The 13,930-nt window shown below is 42.7% G+C and overlaps 1 long non-coding RNA gene across 2 annotated transcripts; it reads right to left on the reverse strand.

Annotated features, from left to right (window-relative positions):
- Window positions 1-179: 179 nt before the first annotated feature.
- On the reverse strand, window positions 180-13,548 carry LOC133470471 (uncharacterized). 2 transcript variants are annotated; one of them, XR_009785989.1, is made up of 4 exons: window positions 13,351-13,548; window positions 12,510-12,667; window positions 1,379-3,360; window positions 180-1,272 (listed from the first exon to the last, which is right to left on the reverse strand). It is a non-coding gene; the product is annotated as an uncharacterized LOC133470471 (long non-coding RNA). The 2 variants fall into 2 exon arrangements; XR_009785987.1 differs by lacking the exon at window positions 12,510-12,667.
- Between the last annotated feature and the right edge of the window lie 382 nt (window positions 13,549-13,930).

Genomic DNA, 13,930 nt, shown 5'->3' on the forward strand with positions numbered 1-13,930 from the left:
AAGATTTTTTTTAGCAGTATGATTTTCAAAAGAATTTTTTTTTTAATATACATATATATAAATATATATATATATATATATATATATATATATATATATATATATATATATATATATATATTTATATATAAAAAACATTTCCAGTAAGTTTATGAAACTCAAGTTATAAAAGTAGGCACTGTTACAAATCAATAAGCTGAATGTGTTATTTCTTACTGCATAATATATTTAAAACTATTATTGAGTGCAAACAAATTATTTTATATATATATATAAAACTCACTATTTTGCCAATACACAGAATTGTATTGTTGTAATTAGTGGGAGCCCTGTGTATGTTTCTTTTCTATGAGCCGCTCCCATCTTTTTTTTTCTTTTAAAAAAGTATAAAGGTTTGTATTTTAACGCTGGCAGGGAACTTATTTGAAGCAGAATCGCTCCTTGCAGTTGTTGGTGGGCATCATAAACAAGCTGTGAAAAAAAGTCAGCTAGCATAAATATTCTCCACCAATAAATGTCACAGCTGAAGCGCTTGAATAGCTGCCTTGCAGCGCCTCTTTTATAAACACAATAAAATATATTGTAATCATTCTCTTAGCATACATTTGATATCTTTCTGGAATTCTCTTTTACAATACTATTCGTATGTGTGGCATTTACAGGTATTGTAACTGCAGCGATAGTGAAATATGATGTTTCACCTTTTGGCGGCACTTGACTTAGTACAGCCTCTGAAGTGCGTAACAGGAAAAGTACTTAAATCGACGGGAGAATGCACGGATGGCCAGATTTAGCAGGGAATGGCCACATTTTAGGGTTGCCCCAATCAGAGCATGTATCTGGCATGAAGGTGTGTGAATGACAGAAAGTCGATGGGAGAATTTGCACAGCAAGTAGTAGTGCGACTGGTTATGAATGAATAGGAATTTTGCCAAAATGTAAAAAAAAAACCTTCTCAGTCATTTCCATTCAATGTATACTAATTTACATTTGGCGTAATTGTACCCGTCTGGCCAGACAGGTGAAGTGGACACAATAAAAGACCACACTTTACAGCTATGTAAAGTAATAGAAATTGGTTACGTGAGCATAAGCAAGCATGCTCAGCAGGTAATGCGGGGTAAATATGCTGTCCAAGCAAGGAAAGGATTTATTTATTTTTTCTCCAGGAATTGTGTATCCAGTAGCTCCTTGCCAATGCAATACCATACCTGCTGGCTGCCATCTGTCCAGTACTGTGTGAACTGGGATTCATCTGTGAAGAGATCACTCCTCCAAAGTGAAATAGGCAAGTACGGGTGAATATACAGTATGTCCACACGATTCAGTGACATACTGCAGTCAGGTTAAGACCCCAGTTAGGCCAACAAACACTTACCCGATGAAGGTTTCTGACTCTATACAAAAAAAGCATTATATCAAATGTTTGGTATAGCAGAGGCGGCACGGTGGCCGACTGGTTAGAGCGTCAGCCTCACAGTTCTGAGGTGCGGGGTTCAATCCCCGTCCCCGCCTGTGTGGAGTTTGCATGTTCTCCCCGTGCCTGCGTGGGTTTTCTCCGGGCACTCCGGTTTCCTCCCACATCCCAAAAACATGCATTCATTGGAGACTCTAAATTGCCCGTAGGTGTGTATGTGAGTGCGAATGGTTGTCTGTTTGTATGTGCCCTGCGATTGGCTGGCAACCAGTTCAGGGTGTACCCCGCCCCCTGCCCGATGACAGCTGGGATAGGCTCCAGCACGCCCGCGACCCTAGTGAGGAGAAGCGGCTCAGAAAATGGATGGATGGATGGATGGTATAGCAGACCTGCGATGGCGTGGTGGCATGTCAGAGGTACTGACAACTTCTCTGAAATCAGATCTGCCCACACAAAAGCCAGCTCGGCTTTTATTTTAACGGGTCCAACGGGACACCACTGCAATAATCACACTCTCATCAGCATGTTGACATGACTCAACAGTCAGCTGAATGGATTTTTACAGCGAAGTTGACGTGCTCACTTGTACAACTTTCAACATCTATGAACGAAATGTACAAATAAGATACAAGCCTTTTATTTGTATGGAGACACCACTTTTAAAGGAACATATTATGGACCATTTAATTTTTAATCGTTTGCATACAAATCGGCGGGTACAATCCATCTCTAAAGTCAGTAAAGAGCAGGATAAACCATAATCATGCTTGATGTCATAAGGGACACACAGTAAGCATATCCTATCAAACTTCTGCTCATAAGTTTTCTTTTTCTAGATTTGATCATTAAAACCACACAAACTTGGTGACTCACTCCACTGAATCAAGCTTTTACATAAAAATTATGGCACTGTTCATCTCCAAATTGATTACTATGAATGAAACAATACATTTGTATTTTTCTGGCCTCATCAAGGCATTCTGCTTTATGATAAAGTGGCCAAACTATTTTTTATGCTTGTAATTCTGGCTTTTCTATGATTAAAATTCATAACAAAATGTTGAGTTTAAGATACAAAGCTGAAAAAAAGAACATTGGTGAAATAACTAATGACATTGATTAAATGTCTAAAATACTTTGTATATTAGTTCAGTTGCAGCATCATTCGGTAATGGACTGCTTCTATTGGACTGTTCTTTTTTTAGAAGAGCCTGTTTACCTCTAGTCTGTTGTTTTGTTTGTAAAAATAAGCAAATACGTATGCAAAGAAGATGACAATAAATTAACAAATAGCTTTAGTATATGCCGTATAAGGGCATCAAATGATAGGGTCAATATAACGACAAACTTTGTCATGGAAGACTTCTGCTGGTGTTCCATTAACAGATGTGCGTCATCATGCCTTCTGACACACTTTGCAGCGCCAAACTGTCAACAAGTCTAGTGACTCGATTAAAAACTACATTGAATTGAGAAACTTTAGTTTGGAGAATTGCCAACATGATATAAAGCACACAGGTTGAATTTTGAGTGTGATATACATCACAAGTACAACAAGATCATTTTCGGCACGTATTTTTATTCCATAGTGCTTATAAACACATACAATAAGAGAGAAAAAATATGTCACTGAAAGAAGAAAATGCTTCATTATTATAGTATACTTTCACAAAAATATACATATACATGCACTAAATATTCTAAGTTTAATGTAAAATAGTACAATTATAACTGCATTATGTGTCTTCTATATGTTGTGTTAGCTGCGCAGATTACAATGCATAGCAACAGAGGCATAAAAACAAAATGAGGAACTGTAAACCTTTCTTTCGGATTCGGTTCTCTGAATGTCTTACAATGAATCCATATACATGTCACAATGTTAGGATAATCCTGACTTCAATAAAGGTTCGGCATCTTGTTAGTTTTTTTTCTCTCTCTGTCTGTTACAGAAGGGAAGAAGCAAAAACAAACTACATTAGATTCAATGTTTAACTGAGTTCACATTTTATGAAAATAGAATTTACAAAAAACATTCAACAGCGCTTCATTCATTGTCAATAATTTAAGGTAACAATAATTGGATTATTAAGAATAAAGATGATTATCCATCCATCCATCCATCCATTTTCTCCTGCTTATTGTGGGAGCAGCAGCTTGAGCAAGGAAGCCCACTCTTCCCTCTCCCCATTCACTTCGTCCAGCTCTTCCAGGGGTATCCCGATGCAGTCCTAGGCCAGCCGGGAGACTTAGTCTGTCCAGCGTGTCCTGGGTCATCCCCGGGGCCTCCTCCCGGTCCAGGGGGCATTCTAACCAGATGCTCAAGCCACCTCATCTGGCTCCTCTCGATGCGGAAAAGCAGCAGCTTGACTCTAAGCCAATCCCAGATGACTGAGCTTCTCACCCTATTTCTAAGGCAGAGCCCAGACACACCGAGCGAAGGAAACACGTTTTGGCCGCTTGTATCTGCCATTGTGTTCTTTCAGTCACGACCCACAGCTCGTGACCGTAGGTAAGGGTAGGAACGTAAATTAACCGGTAAATCGAGAGCTTCACTTTGCATTTCGGCTCAGCTCCTTTATCACAACAGACCAATACAGAGTCTGCAGCACTGAAGACCCTACACTGATCCACCTGTCAATCTCGCGCTACATTCTTCCCTCACTCGTGAACAAGACCCCGTGATACATCAACTCCTCCACTTGGAGCAGGATCTCCACCTCAACCCGGAGAGGAAACTCCACCCTTTTACGACTGGGGACCATAACCTCAGATTTGGAGCTGTTGATTTTTATCCCAACTGCTTCACACTTGGCTGTGAACCATTCGAGAGAGAGTTGAAGATCACAGCTAGATGAAGCCAGCAGAACCACATTATCTGCAAAAAGCAGAGATGCAATGCTGAGGTTACCAAACTGGACCCCCTCAACGCCTCAGCTGCACCTAGAAATTCTGCCTATAAAGGTAATGAACAGAACCGTTGACATAGGGTAGCCTTGGCAGAGTCCAACCCTCAGTCGAGTGACTGCCGGCAATGCCGACCCAACTCTGACACCGATCGTACAGGGACAAAAACAGCCTGTATTAAGGGACCCGGAACCCCATATTCCCAGAGAACCCTCCACAGGACCCCCCGGGGGACACAGTCAAACTCCTTCTCCAAGTCTACAAAGCACATGTAGACTGGTTAAGTGAACTCCTATGCACCCTCAAGAACCCTGCTGAGGGTGCAGAGCTGATCCACTGATCCACTGTTCCACGCCTCCATTGCTGAGGCGGCCAACCGGAGCTGTGGCCGTAAGGTGGTCGGTGCTTGTCATGGCGGCAATCATCGAACCCGCTGGTGGACACCAACAGTGAGGGATGCCGTCAAGCTGAGGAAGGAGTCCAATCAGGCCTTTTTGGCCTGTGGGAATCCTGAGGCAGCTGACGGGTACCGGCTGGCCAAGCGGAATGCAGCTTTGGTGGTCACTGAGGCAAAATCTTCGGTGAGGGCATGGAGAAAGACTTCTTGACGGCTTCGAAGAGATTCTGGTCTACCATCCTGGTCTCAGGAAAGGGAAGCAGTGCACCAAGGTGGTTAAAAAGCTCCTCGGTGGCAAGACCAGGGGGGTGGATGAGAGCCGCCCGGAGTTCCTAAAGGCTCTGGATGTTGTGGGGATTTCCTGGTTGACACGCCTCTGCAACACCATGTGGACATTGGGGACGGTCCCTCTGGATTGGCAGACTGGGATGGTGGTCCCCCTTTTTAAGAAGGGGGACTGGAGGGTGTGTTCCAACTACAGCAGCATCGCACTCCTCAGCCTCTCTGTTAAGGTCTATTCAGGGGTGCTGGAGAGGATGGTCCATCGGGAAGTCAAATCTCAGATTCAGGAGGAGCAGTGTGGTTTTCGTCCTGGCCCTGGACCAGTGGACCAGCTCTGCACTCTCAATAGACACCCTCAACAGAGTTCGCCCAACCAGTCTATATGTGTTGTGTGGACTTGGTGAAGGCGTTCGACCATGTCCCTCGGGGAGTCCTGTTGGGGGAGCTTCGGGAATATGGGGTACCGAATCCACTGATACGGCCTGTTCGGTCCTTGTACGATCGGTGTCAGAGTTTGGTTCGCATTGCCGGCAGAACGTCGGATTTGTTTCCAGTGACGGTTGGACTCTACCAAGGCTGCCCTTTGTCACCGATTCTGTTCATAACTTCTATGAACAGAATTTCTCGGGCGCAGCCGAGGTGTAGAGGGGAACCGGTTTGGTGGCCTCAGTATTGCATCTCTGGTATTTGCAGACAGTGTGGTTCTGTTGGCTTCATCAAGCCGTGATCTCCAACTCTCACTGGAGCGGTTCGCAGCCGAGTGTGAAGCAGCAGGGATGAAAATCAGCACCTCCAAATCTGAGACCATGGTCCTCAGTTGGAAAAGGGTGAAGTGCCCTCTCCGGGTCGGGGATGAAATCCTGCCCCAAGTGGAGGAGTTTAAGTATCTTGGGATCTTGTTCACAATGATGAAAGAATGGAATAGGAGAACGATAGGTGGATCAGTGCAGCATCTGCAGTGATGTGGACTTTGTATCTGTCTGTTGTGGTGAAGAAGGAGCTAAGCCGAAAGGCGAAGCTCTCAATTTACCAGTCGATCTACGTTCCTACACTCACCTATGGTTACGACCCACAGCTCGTGACCGAAAGAACAAGATCTCGGATACAAGCGGCCGAAATGAGTTTCCTCCGCAGGGTGTCCGGGCTCACCCTTAGAGATAGGGTGAGAAGCTTGGTCATCTGGGAGGGGCTCAGCGTAGAGCCGCTACTCGACCGCATTGAGAGGAGCCAGATGAGGTGGCTCGGGCATCTGATAAGAATGCCTCCTGGACGCCTCCCTGGTGAGGTGTTCCGGGCATGTCCCACCGGGAGCAGACCCCGGGAAAGACCCAGGACACGCTGGAGAGACTATGTCTCCTGACTGGCCTGGGAATGCCTCGGGATCCCCCCGGAAGAGCTGGTTGAAGTGGCTGGGGGGAGGGCAGTCTGGCCTTCCCTATTAAAGCTACCGCCCCCGCGACCCGACCTCGGATAAGCAGAAGAAAACGGATGAATGGATAATATGCAGTGTGAAGCACAGTCCAGATACATTTGTTCAGTCACAACCAGTATTGGGGAGTAACTAATTGCATATAACTAGATTATGTAATTTAATTTTAAATTTTTTTTAATTGTTATCCATTACATTACCAGTAGAAACTGTCTAAGTAAATTACAGTTGCTTTTGGAAATTTCCATGATAACAATTTTAGTCACGTGCAAAATAGCCGCAAAAGCTTTACATTTCCATTCTTTTTCATGACTTTTTCCTTATAAAGCCAACTATTGTGACTGGCTGTCACTTGTCATTTCGCGGTAGTCTCAAACATGACATAAATTTCCAAATTTTTACTTTGAAGTGCCACCTTGTGGTGTAATATATTAGTTTGTCTGAGATTTTGAAAAGGTTAGACTCAGCTACACTTTCGAACACATAAACGATCACTGACTTTTGAACAGTTTCATCTTTATAATTTGGGACTTTTTGTGTTTATGGAACATTCTCTTATCTGTTTGTCATATGAAGTGATATTAAACAAATTGTGCACATTTGTCATTAGGTCGATATGGTATGGTATGGTATGGTATGCTAGGGTGGTTTTTCACATGCCGTACACATATAATGCAACAAACAACTTTTGTTATGTATTAAAATTTCATCATGTTTATTATTTGCATAAAGAACAAATATGCAGTTAATTCCCAAAAATTGATGTATAGTTTTATTCCACTTTTTTTCCATCCAAATGTCCTATTGATGTTTCCATTCAAAATTAAGAAAATCAAAATGTAATAAAATGCCATTAATTATATTAGTTTGAGAAGGGTTGGGTTACACTATTATTATATTTTCAACAGGATAACTTGTAATTGTAACCAACTAGATATCCAGAGTAATCTTCCTAACACTGGTCACAGCTAATGACATTTAAAGTAACAATATGTATCCATTTCACCCCACTACGTCAACTCGTCAAGCCCATGTGCCATCAACATCAAGGTAAATATAGCAAACTATTTTAGTCATGGTCAACCTCTACGTCTCTGTACAACTCTACATTTTATTTCTGTATCCAAAAAGAAAGAAGGCTTGTAAATATACTTTTTTGTATTTATATATTTTTATTTTTAATATTACTAGTAATTTGGTATTCCTTTATTGCCTCATAAATTTCATTGTGGATACAACTGAAACCGTGACTTTCACGTTCTATCTATCTATCCATCTATCCATCCATCTAGCTATCTATGCAGTGTTGTACAAAATGTGTTTAGCAAGCACATGTAGTGACTTGTGTATGTATCGTGTCTTGATTCCAAGCCATGTGTCTGTCAAGAAACGAGTTACATACTGTATGCATGGAATGTGTTACTTTTAATAGTAGATTCTAAAAGTGGGGCCGACTTGCAAGTAGTGGCCTGTGGGACCATTTGCTGCATGAACATGACATGACATATTTTTTCTTAATAGATTGTGTTTGATTAGTTTCACTTAACTGTTGACATACAGTCGCTGTGGTGTGAACGGTAGCATTGGCTTTTGCACCTCAGAAGGACTCTGTTTTGTGTCTTCAAGTTGGGCCACAACACTGCATCTCACAAAGATACTGTAGATATGGAAAATAAGCCAGTTTTGCAACATCTAACCCTCAGTACAACAGCAAGCTACAGTGCATTGAGAAACAAAGACAGCCAATCCCTGTTAGGTAATATATTAGGGAGTTTCTCCTCTGTTGCTAAAAAGCAGTCCACTTGCAATGTTACAACGAGTGCATATAATTGTAACCATTTCAACTGAATGTTTGCATAAGACTGGCAGCATTCTTGTATAGCACTGTCTGCTCAGTCCACTGACTCACTACTCCCAATTTTCACATTATTTCAGAGCAACACTTAGTAGCTGAGAAAAATATTGCTGTTGAATGGTAGCGTGTTGAAATGTAGCTAGTGCTTGCAATTTCAAAAGACATGGATTTTAAAAATGCAAACACAATACTTCTTTTCCTTTCGGCTTGTCCCATTTAGGCACGCCACAGCGCGTCATCGTTTTCAGTTAAAGCCCATTTCCTGCATCCCCATCTCTAACATCTATAAACCTCTTTGGCTTTCCTAGCTCTCTTGCCTGGCAGCTCCATCATCATCCTTCTTCTACCATTATACTCTCTCTCTCTCTCTCTCTCGTCTGGCCGTGTCCAAACCATCGAAGTCTGCTCTCTCTAACTTTGTCTCCAAAAAATCTAACCTTGGCTGTCCCTCTGATGAGCTCATTTTTAATCCTATCCAACCTGATCACTCCGAGGGAAAACCTCAACATCTTCATTTCTGCCACCTCCAGCTCTGCTTCCTGTTGTCTCTTCAGTGCCACTGTCTTTAATCCGTACATCATGGCTGGCCTCACCAGTCTTATAAACTTTGCCCATCATCCTAGCAGAGACTCTTCTGTCACATAACACATCTGACACCTTCCTCCACCTGCTCAAACCTGCTTGGACCTGTTTCTTCACTTCTGACCACACTCACCATTGCACTAGACTGTTGACCCCAAGTATTTAAAGCCCTCCACCCTCGCTATCTCTTCTCACTGTAGCCTCACTCTCCACCTCCACCTCTCTCATTCATGCACATATATACTGCCTTATTGCGATTGGCTGGCGACCATTTCAGAGTGTACCCCGCCTCTCGCCCAGAGTCAGCCGGGATAGGCTCCAGCATGGCTGCGACCCAAGTGAGGAGAAGCGGTACGGAAAATGGATGGATTGATATACTGTCTTACTCTAGCTAATCTTCATTTCTCCACCTTTCTAAATGTTCCTCCACCTGCTCCCTGCTTTCACCGGAGATCACAATGTCATCTCCGAACATCATGGTCCATGGGGATTCCAATCTAACCTTATCTGCCAGCCTATCCATCACCACTGCAAACAGGAAGGGGCTCAGGGCTGATCCCTGATGCAGCTTCACCTCCACCTTAAATTCCTCTGTCACAGGCTTTCTCTAGATCTAAAAAGACACAATGTAGCCCCTTCTGATCCTCTCTGTAGTTCTGCATCAACACCCTCAAGGCAAATAATACATCTGTGATACTCTTCCTAGGAATGAAACCATAATGTTGCTCGCAAATACTTACATCTGTCCTGAATCTAGCCTCCACTACTCTTTCCCATAACTTCATTGTGTGACTCATGTACTTTATTCCTCTACAGTTCCCACAGCTCTGCACATCACCCTTTTCCCAAAAAATGGCCACCAGCACACTTTTCCTCCATTCCTCAGGCATCTTCTCAGGAATAAATGTGCAATGCAGCAAATGTAAGTATTGACGAGTGACAAAAAATTTGGGCCCTATTTTTGTGACCGGCGTAAATCTGGTGCGGTGTAACTGTGTTCCAGGGGCGGGTTCGACTGGTGATGATAATTTTGTACATCAGTGCACCTCGGTGGAACCGAGAGTGGGCGGGCTGCGCCACTGTGGGTGTGTGTACAGCCAACTTCATTCATGGCCAATCAAAGAGGCTCCTTTCATTACTTTAAATGTGGTGCAATGAAAGTCTCATCTGGAGACATGCTAGATATGTACAATGCATAATCTGTGCGTGAGTGGAATATTTTGACTGCTCTTGGCCGATGTGGCAACAGACAAATGTGAAAACTTAAATATGTCTGCGGACTTCATGTATCTATCCCCACCCCTGATTGTCTGTGTGCCCCCCTATAGCTGTGGGATGACTTAAATTTCTTAATAATAATAATAAGAATAATGCCCTGCGATTGGCTGGCGACCAGTTCACGGTGTACCTTGCTTCTCACCCAAAGTCAGCTGGGATAGACACCAGCGCACCTGCGACCCTCGTGAGGATAAACAGTTCAGAGAATAGATAGATGATAATAATAATTATGATAATAATAATTATAATGGCGGCACGGTGGCCGACTGGTTAGAGCGTCAGCCTCACAGTTCTGAGGTGCGGGGTTCAATCCCCGTCCCCGCCTGTGTGGAGTTTGCATGTTCTCCCCGTGCCTGCGTGGGTTTTCTCCGGGCACTCCGGTTTCCTCCCACATCCCAAAAACATGCATTAATTGGAGACTCTAAATTGCCCGTAGGCATGACTGTGAGTGCGAATGGTTGTTTGTTTCGATGTGCCCTGCGATTGGCTGGCAACCAGTTCAGGGTGTACCCCGCCTCCTGCCCGATGACAGCTGGGATAGGCTCCAGCACGCCCGCGACCCTAGTGAGGAGAAGCGGCTCAGAAAATGGATGGATGGATGGATAATTATAATAATAATCGGCGGCACAGTGGATGACTGTTTAGCATGTCTGCCTCACAGTTCTGGGGACCCGGGTTCAAATCCGGGCTCTCCTGTGTGGAGTTTGCATGCTCTCCCCGTGCCTCTGTGGGTTTTCTCCGGGTACTCCGGTTTCCTCTCATATCCCAAAAACACCCATGCTCGGTTAATTGAAAACTCCAAATTGCCCGTAGGTCTGAATGTGGTTGTTTGTTTACAGTATATGTGCCCTGCGATTGGCTGGCGACCAGTTCAGGGTGTATCCTGCCTGTATCCGCCGGGGTAGGCTCCAGCACGCTCGCGACCCTCTGGTACCTGTGTGTGGAGGCGAGCCCGACTATATCTAGTCGGAACTTCTCGACCTCACACACCAGCTCGGGCTCCTTCCCTGCCAGAGAGGTGACATTCCACGTCCCTAGAGCCAGCTTCTGAAGCCGGGGATCGGATCGCCAAGGTCCCTGCCTTCGGCCACCACCCAGCTCGACCCCTATGGCCCCTCCCACAGGTGGTGAGCCCATTATTATTATTATTATTATTATTATACTAGACTAGCTGCGGCAAGATTTAGACGTGGTCTGAGCAGGTGTAAGTTTCTTGTCAAAGGGCACACTCTTGCAGTGCCGGAACGCCCAGCTTGTTGCAAACCGGTCTGCAATATTGGCAAACGTGCAGCGAGCTTCGTGCTTGCACGTAAATAAGGATACGACAGTATTTGCGCCCTGTCGCAGATGTGTGGGCTACAAAAACAGAGCCCTTTGTTTTAACTCTGCATAACAAAGATTGTCTCTACAGGGGAAAATATTTTTCTAAGATGGCACCCAATGGACCCATACACATGATTTGTTGGATTTAGTTCCGAATGCACGCTGGGTAACCACAAGGGGTACCTCGCCCACAAAGTCAGTTGGGATGGGTTTGCAGCACACCCATGACGCTGATTTTAACAAGTGGTCCAAAATGGATGGATGGATGGATGAATGGATGACTTTGAATTATAAGAAAAAAATGGAAAATGACCAGTATCAGACAACAAATTGTAGTCTATTTTAGAGGTTCCACCATACTTTTCTTCCCTTTGTTAAAGGCACCATATTCCATTGGAAGGTTGGTGGTTCCTAAAAGCATGAGGGTGAATCAGAGTAGCCAATGCAAAAATTGGTATCAGAGAGTAGAGGGGGGGAAATGGTTCTACTTTTCAATGATTTCATTTTCATTCCAATAAATCCTTAATTTTTAGAACATCTCAGGAAGGAATGTGACATCAAACACCATTATGAGACCAATCTTAAATCATTTGAGTTCACACCTATGGTTGAACAATGTCAATGAGACTTATAGGTCCCACTTCTACATATACTGTATCGTAGTAGAGCCTTGATATAACTCACAAAGCTGCCAAGTGTTGAAATTTAGTGATGATGAGTAGCTGACGTGGTTTGTCAAATTACAATTTGAGCCAGACCAATTGAAACGTCATTTGTCATACAAACATTTAATTTCCATCACTTATCTACATTTTTTTTCTTTGAGGCCTCTTATGCAGTAATGGCTCTCAAAACCATCACTGTGTAATTGTCAACTGACAATTTGTTGTGTTGCAAAACCCATGTTGCTGACATCCACAGTTTTTATCACGGACAGTTGAAGTCTCCCGTACTGGACTTTCAGAAGCCTCACAGCACAGGATCACGAGATAGTGCCGACACAGGTTTGCATAGGGGAATGACACGCATGACCACTGACTGTGGAAAACAGGATACAGGCAACGTCGCAACAGGAAGTGTTGCGCTCCTCCTCTGCCGAACATCAGTTTAGCCAGACTCAGTGCTGGTTGATGTCCAAACTCTGTAAATCCTGTGGTAGTGCACATATTTCGTAATCACCTTCGCTCTATATTTTTTCTTAAGAAACACAGTTTAAAAAAAAGAAAAAAAAACTTTTGTCAGTTGAATGCACCTACAAATGTAAAAAACTGGGTTAATATCAATTTACCATTAGACCTTTATAGAACACTTTTATAGTTGTTCTAGTGTATCCACACCAAACGTATTTAAACACACTTGGAAAAATGGCTCATTGTGACACTATCACTATCTTAATGCAGTGACATTTTAGTATGGTTTTATTCCATTACGGTGTGTGAGGATGAAAAAAGCTCGTTTTATTTTGAACTATGGTACAGTATTTGGCAAACCACTGTGTTTATACACTTAGCATTTCCTTTCAAATTGAACATTAAATTCTACAGTGACTTTAAACTGACTGTACCTAAAATTGTCAACCATATAATCTTGAACAGGGTGTTAGTAGTCACTAAGAGTGTTCTGTAAATTGACTGTCTGTTGTACTAGAGCGGCTCCAACTACCGGAGACAAATTCCTTGTGTGTTTTGGACATACTTGGCAAATAAAGATGATTCTGATTCTGATGTGCAAATGAAATATATATATAATATGAATAATAAAATTGTGTAGGAAAAATAGTGTAAATGGTTGTAAAGTGAATAAGCTACTAAAAGATCGGTCTGTCCCTCCAAGGTAACGCCCACCGTCTCTCTTAATGAACAAAAGTTATTTGGTCTTACCAGTTTGCTGTGTAAATCATCCAGCGGACAGCTGATACATTCCCAGAAAAGTCACTTTGTTAACAACTGGAGGCAAATTGCCAAAGGTGGTTGAAAAATGCAGCTTTCTATATATCTGTGTATTTGCAGGGGAACTAAAAACTTCCTTAATTCTGCCAATTTAGGTTGAGCACCATAAAGCTTCTTCTTCTCTTATTTCTTCTTCTTCCTTATTAAAACAAGAAGGTGACAAACTTCCGACAGAACATGTTTTTTTCAGGCTGTCTGTCCACACTGAACCTCAGACAGGATTATTGTTTTTTTTAACTTTATTACACGAGCTACATATATATATATATATATATATATATATATATATATATATATATATATACAGTATATTCTATTTTTAAATAGCGTCATATACTAAACCAAAAGAAAACTTCATATAATACGCATATACTGTAAATGCACTTGATGCAACATTTTTTTTTGTATTTTTGTAACTGAAAATTTCAATATTTTTAGGTGAAACACAGATGATAGTTTCACGATATGGCACATATTTTCCAGTTCATAAAGAAATTAAAAATTATTAAAT

The sequence above is a fragment of the Phyllopteryx taeniolatus genome, chromosome 2 (assembly GCF_024500385.1).
Source record: "Phyllopteryx taeniolatus isolate TA_2022b chromosome 2, UOR_Ptae_1.2, whole genome shotgun sequence".
NCBI classification, from domain to species: Eukaryota; Metazoa; Chordata; class Actinopteri; order Syngnathiformes; family Syngnathidae; genus Phyllopteryx; species Phyllopteryx taeniolatus.